Below are 8431 nucleotides of genomic sequence, written 5' to 3'. Positions count from 1 at the left end.
ACACTAACAGCACAGGGAAGCAAAGCAAACTAGTGGCTTGAGTAACTAAGCATATTGCTGGAAAATATTTGGTAGGAAAATGAGAGAGAAAACTGAAAGAATAAATTAGGGATAGTCTGCTGGACTGGATACTAGTGGGAAGGGATGTGTGCCTTTAATGTAGAAAGCCCCCAAAGTGTGTTATCGTGATCATTCTGAATCACCAACTTCCTCACTACTATAATCAGAAGCATTTGTATAGAGTGTTAATTGACAACCTTAAAATGATGACTTACTAGATCACTTTCAGTAAATACTTGAAAAAGAATAGCTATTTCAGAGCTATTGTTGGGTCTGTTTCCTTGCACAAAAAACAAAGAAAGAAAGAAGCTATAACAAATAAATATCAGTGAGCTGGCCTGACCTTAAGAAGGAAAACTGAGTAAAAAGCTTGTTGATAAAATTAACTTAGCATTACGTAGTTTTTCAACAACCCTAGAAAAACAATAATATTCTTTCCCTAGGAAACTGAATGTAGACTTGCACACATAATGGCAAAGTGAATGGCCCCCCTGGAATCCCATAGATATACTTTTTGCACCACCAGTTTAAAGTAGATTTAACTTAATAGTAAAAATAAAATGTCTTTAAATTAAACTCTTTTAAATTAACAACAACAACAAAATGTAAGGTGCTATATTTAAAAGGGAATTTGAGTCTACACGGTACATAAGGAGGTTTCAGGAGCTGCCCAAGGTCATCTCCCAAATCTACCACCTTTATAATTAGATACATTCTCTTCATGCTCATCAGAGTAAGTGTCTCTAGAGTGGAAAGGCATTGAGGGAAGATGTGCTTCATCTTTAGGCTCCCACAATAGCACATAGAGGGGACCCAAGACATTTTCACCAAGTAGAGGGTTCACTGGCTGCCCAAGCCCCTTAAACTACCTTCTGCTCTTGGATAGTTTAGGAAAAGAGAAGGGCAGATAGAGGTCAAGTCACAAAGGGCTTTGCATACTGAAGAGCCTGAATCTGTGCTAGTTAGAAAGGGAAGCTATTAGAGGATTTCAAGTTTAAGTGATCAAATTTATGTTTTACAAAGTTCAGTCTGGTCACTGAGCTGTGAGTGGACTCTACGGCACATGGGGAAGTGAGAACAGTGCTGCAGCCAGATTCAGGGAGACATTGATAGCCTTGGTTAGGGTGGGTCATACTGAAAGAACAGGGGAATAGAAGGGGAAGAGACCGTGGAAGTGGGGAGAGGCCAGGTCTCATAGTGCTATCCAGGCTTTGGGAAAGATCTGAGATTTTATACCTACTTTAGTATGAAGCCTAGAAGATTGAGTGCAAGAAGCAAACACAACTAAACCAGACTAGACCAATGCCCTCCCTCCCTCTGTCTGGCCTTTCTACTCACCACTCAGTCCTCCTTTATTTTTTATCCAGTTTTTTAAAAAAACAGGTTCTAATTTTTCATAGGGAATGGACTATAGAAAGGCAAGAGTAGATGTAAGAAGAAACACAGAAGTAAATTATGAAGTGGGAGTTACTTGAAAAAAGTTGCTAAAATACAACTCTCTCTTGTGTATGGATATATTGCAAGGCATATTTTCCTCAATTGATTAAACGTAATTGTTAGCATTCTGCTTCAGTTTTCCTACCTATGATGTCATTGCTTACTTGCCATGGGGGTGTGGCCCTCTCCAGGGCTATATAAAAGGACAGTCCTACCTCACCCCTTCCTCTTACTCTTTCTCTCTCTTCTTCTCATTCTCTCTCTCTCTCTCTCTCTCTCTCTCTCTCTCTCTCTCTCTCTCTCTCTCTCTCGTATCACCCCCCCTTCCCTTCTTTCCCCATGCTCATTTAATAAACTCCTCTACAACATAATATCTGCTGCCTGGTACCTTATTATCTTCTTATATTTTATTATTAAACATGAAAATGATGCTCTATCCATTTCAAAGATGTTTAGCTGTATCAGAAATTGACTGACCTTGAAAAATGATACTTGAGTATGTTGCCTTAAACTTCTGTCTACCTGATAAAGAAATTCCAGAAAACCATGGTAAAATACTGCTAGATAGAACTCTAGATTGAGAACTCTTTGTCCATCTCCTTAGTTCATATTTATTGGATTATTTGTCTTCCTTCTTTCCTTATTTTTTTTAACTTTTTGTTCCTTGACCTTCAGACTATCTAAATAATGGATCACCCCCCGACACACACACACACAAAGAATTAAATTTTCCCCAAGCATTTATGCTGGGGAAAGAGAAAGGCTGAAGCCTGCTGCCAGAAGATCTTGCCTTCCAGGAACAGACACCATGTGGTTCTGGCAGCTTATGTCAGTTAAACTCACATAAGCACATGCCTGGCCTTCTTTCATCTTTGCGATAAAATTATAACACAACTATGAAAAAGGTTGAGGGAAAAAAAATCCAGAAGTCTTTCCTTCCCTGGTTTGGCCAAAATATGAATAAATATATTTTTATTTTATTTTCTAAATTTTATTTATTGTTGTTGTTATTGTTGTCATTGTTTTATCTATTTCCTTTTCCCAGTTTTTTTAGAAAGATATTGGAGAGTGATGTTGTGTATGTTTGAATCTATGTGATCAGCTAACAGCAGATTGAATAAAGCCTACCCACAGGAAGAAAAATGCACTTCACTAAGATTTCTGAATTAAATGTTAGTCCTTCCCCAAACACCTTCTCTGCCTCTCTGTCTCTCTGTCTCTCTGTCTTTCTGTCTCTCTGTCTCTCTGTCTCTCTCTTTCTGTCTCTCTCTCTCTCTGTCTCTCTGTCTCTCTCTCTCTCTCACAGACACACACACACACACACACCCTCACTCACTCACACACAAGAGAGACAGAGATAGAGAGATAGAGACAGACAGAGAGACCGCAGTTTAAGTTGGGCTTCCTATAATCCAGTCAACTTGACACAAAAATGAATTCCCACGGGGGGGCTTGGCAGCCAGACTCTTTGGTGCCTTTGGGTTGCTCTGCTAAACAGAATCGAAGGTTGATAAAGAACAAACCAGCCTGGCTTCAGGTATCTTCAAATGGTGCCTTCTGTAGTCCTCACAATAGCCATTCCAGGCAGGGTGCTATCATTATTTGCCCATTTTACAGATAGATTAAGGATGATGTTAAATGATTTCCATATAGTCCTCCAGCTACTAGGCGGCAGAGCTAGGACTCAAATCCATGTTTGCCTGATACTGTTCCCAGTGATTTTCAGTAAAACTTCCCTAAGAAGTCTGTAAGGGGCTAAGTTGGCCACTGTATGAATGGCATCATTTGTTCTCCGTGGTTTTGAGGGACACAAGAGACTTTTCCAAATTGTATGTTGAGGTGTGGCCTTGCCTAAACAAGACATGAACAAATATAATACCAACAGACATGCTAATGTAGACGGGGGAAATCTCCCAGACCTCACCCCTACTCAAAGAACTATAGGCAACTGAGGAATGCTGAAAGAGAATTAGTCTTTCCTCAGGGAGAAGACCCATAATTGATTATCTAATGCTAAGTGATTAGCTCTGAAATCATATACATATAAACAATAATAAATAAGCTCAGCAGGTTGTTATTTATATATGTATGTACATATATTTATATATAACTAATGTATATATATATATATAGATTTAAAGAAGAGGAGAAGTAGAGGGAATGTGGGAGCAGTTGAAGAAAGAAAAGAGACTGGAGGGAACTGATATCATATATTTTAATTAAAAAATAGGTGGAGCTTTTTGGAGATATTGGATCATAAATGGCATTTATATCTTCATAAAAAAGAAATCTGAGGGAGCTCTTTTGGCTTTTGTGCCACTTAAACACAGAGAAGAAGGCTCATTTAAGAAGGAGAAAATAAGTTCTTAGCAGACACCAAATTTGTTAGTGCCTTTATCTTAGATTTTTCAGCCTCCAAAACTCTGAGCAATATCATTTCCATTGTATGTATGTAACTGGCCCAGTGTGAGGTGAACTATGAAAGGGCAAAAGAATGACCGGAGCAGAAAAGCACGCAGGGGAGTAAAAACCAAAACATCAGGAAAGGACTCGTGCAGGGGAGCCGGAAGTGACTTTGGAATTTTGGGTACAGAACCAGGAAACAAGATGTAACACATATTAGCTGGGGGCTCACAGAAATGGGAGACATAGAGAGTTTTTAAAGGCCCATCTCTGGCTAGAGCAACACTTACGACGTCACTTATGAAGTGATGAAACTAAATTAATAAAAATTTTTAAAAATGAAGTGAAACTTTGCCAAGCAGAACTCCGAGACTTCCCAGAATCCTCCCCCCATTTTTCTCTTAAATCACCTCCAAAAGCCAGTTCTATCAGCTCTGCAGGTTTTGCTGAGGGTAAACTGAGGCTCAGAGTGATTCAATGACTCTGACAAGGCCACACAGCCAAGGAGTGCAAGATCTGGAAAACAGCTCAGATTTGGCTTTCTCCAGAGGCCAAGCCTCCATAAACAAACCTCCCTGATCTGTTTCACAAGTAGAAAGCACTGGTTATTGGTTGTGTGAAGGCCATAAGGTCAAATGACCCCGATCTTTCCAAGCCTGCCTAGCCAGAATCTAGTGCTGGTAATATCTGAGACCAACAATTAGAATTCTTCTGTCTCTTGCCAACTTTTCTCCAGGCAATTAAATTCTGTCTCCCAAGGGGATAGGAAATGATTTCTAATTCTAATTTATAGTCACCCCGAACTTTCAGAAGACTCTATAGAGTTTGGTTCTAATTTTGCATAAGTGGATAAGTATAGCCTGCAGGAATACTACAGAGATTTTATTCATTTATCTCCCATATTAACTCATTTATGGCCTGTGGGAAGTATAATTAAAAATGAAGTGTCACAAAAAATTAATTAAAAGAATTAAACAATGTTAGAGAGATTTTACTTTTCAAACCTACTGACAATGAAAGAAAGAAAATGGTAAGAAGTTCTAAGAACAAGCAGCGGGTAGCAAGCAGTGGGTGTAAGGCTAGATGTGACACTAATCTAGGAGGCTTAGAGAATCAAGGTCTCAGAGAACAAGCCCAGATTCACCAAAAGTTGTATTTTTCAACTTATTGCTGATCCAACCAGATGACTTTGGGACACTCATCAGGCTGAATTGATCGCCACATGTCCCTCCAGATTCACTCTCCACCCTCCTCCTCCCTGTATGGGCAATGCTACGCTATGTGGACTCCATCACCTGGGCTCCTTTAATGCTCAGTTTTCAGTTGAGTGGGTGCTTGAGTCTCCTGGCTCCCTCATGGACCAAGTCATCACTTGCCAGTGACCAGATACCTTTAGCAACCCCCCCCCACTTGCTGTAGTCACTCTTCCACAGCTACCCACCCTTTTGATGGACACCATATCTATTGCTTCTGTTTCTCATCCAGATAATGGGTAGTAAACAGCTCCATGCACTGGCTAGTCTCAGGAATTTTTACCATTCCTTTATTGATTTCACATTCTTTACCCAAACCAACAAACATTTCTTTGTGAGTATTCCTTGCATTTACTCCCTTTGAACTACTCGCTTGGGTATGCCATCTCTTTCCTGCTGGTGTCATGAGAGATAGATAGATACATAACCTCCATGGGGTTCAACATCTCTGCTTAGGAAATGATACTTTGTTTTCTACTCTGACTGGGGGATTCAGTTATTCAGTCAATATTTCTGGAATGCTTATATATGTAGGGGCACCCAGAGTAGAAATAAGAAAGATAATGCTGTCTTTTGTTCCTACTAATAGAGGAGATACTACTTGCATTGTAGGAGGGGACAGTGTGGCATTCCACTCTGTTGTTTCTGGCAGGGAAGTCAGAGCTGCACTGAGGCTGGACTGCCTCACCAAGGAATAAGGAATGCCTGCCCTCCAAAGGAAGGCTTCCTCTATGACGTCCTTGGCTTCCAGGCTAATAGGTACATACATATACTGCGGATGTAGACTGGAGCTGCTGTAAAGACTGTAAACAAACTTCTCTTGTGATAATTATGTAATAATTATCACCATGACTAAACGTAGAAACATCCAGAAAACTGTAGCATTAGGCTCAGATTTTCACATGAAGAAATGTATCAAAAGACCTAAGACCTAAGCACGCACTTTGGTGCATACTGAACGTGTTCGTGATGATAACAGCAATGGCTGTGAAAACAACAGCTAATACTTAAACGGGGATTAGAACATGGAAGGTAGCCTTTGAAAGACCTTTACATATACCAGTTAACTCACAACAAGCTTATGAATTGGGCTTTATTATTTATGCTGTTTCCAACTGAGGAGAGTTAGACATGGAGACTATGCATTTCCTATGGCTGTTACAACAAATTATCACAATTTCATTAACTTAAAATGAGAGAAAAAAACCTCTCACACTTCTCGGCTTTAAAAGTAAAAAAAAATAAAAAATAATCAGTAGCATTGGATGGCAGTTTCTATAAGCAAACAGTAAACCACAAATGGAACAGAGTACAGAACCTTCTTCGCACAAGGTGGCCATCTAAATAATTACATAAATTATGATAAATAAATACACTTAAAAACAAAATCATAAAAATGCCCAGTAAAATAGACAAATGCTTAAAAATATTTTTGGCTCTTTTCACATGATCAAACATAATAATACATAACACAAGATGCATTCCCTCACCGTACTTGATTTACTTAAGCAAACTATAACTGTCACCTCATGTTTTTACTTGCTTTGATAATACAGATAAAATGTTTTTTGTTTTCACTACTCTTCAGCTCAATGCCTGAAACTCTCTGCTACCCTCACAAGGCTTTGACATATGCTTCAACCCACAGAGACTTGGCCTCACTGGCCATGGAGCAGGTCAACAGTGGTCTAACTGTTTCTGGAGCCACTAATTAACCTACCATGGGCATTTTAAGCATCTCATCGACAATCATGCAGAAACTATATTTGTTACTTTGCTCGTTGTAATGACCAAACTATCTAACAGAAAGAATGTATGGGAAGAAAGACTTGTTTTGGCTAGCGCTTTCAGAGGAAGTTTGATTCATTGTGACACAGAAAACACAGCAGTAGGCAAGAAGTCTATCAGCCTTTGAGGAGAAGAGAGAGGTAGAAAGCTTGTTTACATGGTTGCAATCCAAAAATCTGCTATAGCTTTCAACGACCTGCCATTAGTTACCTACTTCTGCCATCCACGCAACAACTCCTACAAGCTCTACAACCTATAAAATAGCACTCAGAAATAAGACCGGAGGGACACTGTAGATAGCCTAACCATAACCCATTTTTAATTCTGCCTTCTTAAATGATTTGAGACAAATGACCCAACTTTATCTGAGACATGGTAGTGAAAATACCACCCCCCAAATCTATTAGGATCACCAGGGAGATGGTCAATATAGAATGGCAAAGGCCCTGTCTTATCACCTTTCTGCCTGCTCCAGCCCATAATAATCATTAAAGACAAATGTTTGAAGGACCAAACCCATTCATTAATGATAATAGCACAATATGTTCAACTAAATGTCCCAGGGTGCAAGGGCCTCCGTATTTACTATTTTATTTGCCCTTTCAACAGGTCTGTGATAGCATTGGCTCCATTAACTCAATTTTATCCAAGTGAAGCAGACTCAAGAAGGCTAATAAGAATTGCTTTAGCTGACAGTACTGCATGCCAGGTGCTGCGTTAAGCCCTAGGTCAAATGTATACAGTGCTATGGTGAGGAGGTTTTGTAAGGTAAAACGAGCCTCTTCAACTAGGCTTCTTGGTGCCCAGACCTGGAACTGTATAGGAATGACCAAAGGCTCCGGGTGTTCTATCTGAAGATGTCTAATAAGCCCCAAACTTGGAAAGGCCAGACCATGTGTCCTGGTTTGGAGTTAGAGAGTCATGAGTCAAAAGGACGGTTTGAATGCAAGTTTCATTCTTTGACAAAAGCGGCTTCGCCTCTTTCGTTCTAGCTTGTCATCTGCTGCTGTGATAAAACAGCAACAAGAACAAATTAAGGAAGAGAGGACTCTTTTCATCCTAGTCATGATCCATCATCGACGGAGGTCAGGGTGGGAACTTCAGGCACTAATCTGGATGCAGGAATCAAATCAGAAACCATGGAGGAAGACTGCTTACTGGTCTATCCCCTCTCTGTCTTCTTTAGCTAGCTTTTCTTTTCACACATACCAGGCCCACCTATTTACTGATGCATTATTGCCTGCCATATATGAACTCTCAATCAGTAAAATACCACAGACCAGTCTGATCCATGCATCCCCACCCCCACAGCTGAGGTGCCCTCAGATAACTCTGAGACATATCTTTTGATCTCAGTTCCTTCCTGCCTGGCAGACTTGTTAGAAGTCTGAAGCATGGTGACCTACATAGGCACTTAGTCCAGGGCCAACTTGTATCTGAAGGCATCCATAACCTCAACATATCCTAAATCAATAGCGCTTGCTGCTTCA

The sequence above is a fragment of the Acomys russatus genome, chromosome X (genome assembly GCF_903995435.1).
Source record: "Acomys russatus chromosome X, mAcoRus1.1, whole genome shotgun sequence".
In the NCBI taxonomy this organism is placed as follows: Eukaryota; Metazoa; Chordata; class Mammalia; order Rodentia; family Muridae; genus Acomys; species Acomys russatus.
This window is presented reverse-complemented; position numbering follows the sequence as displayed.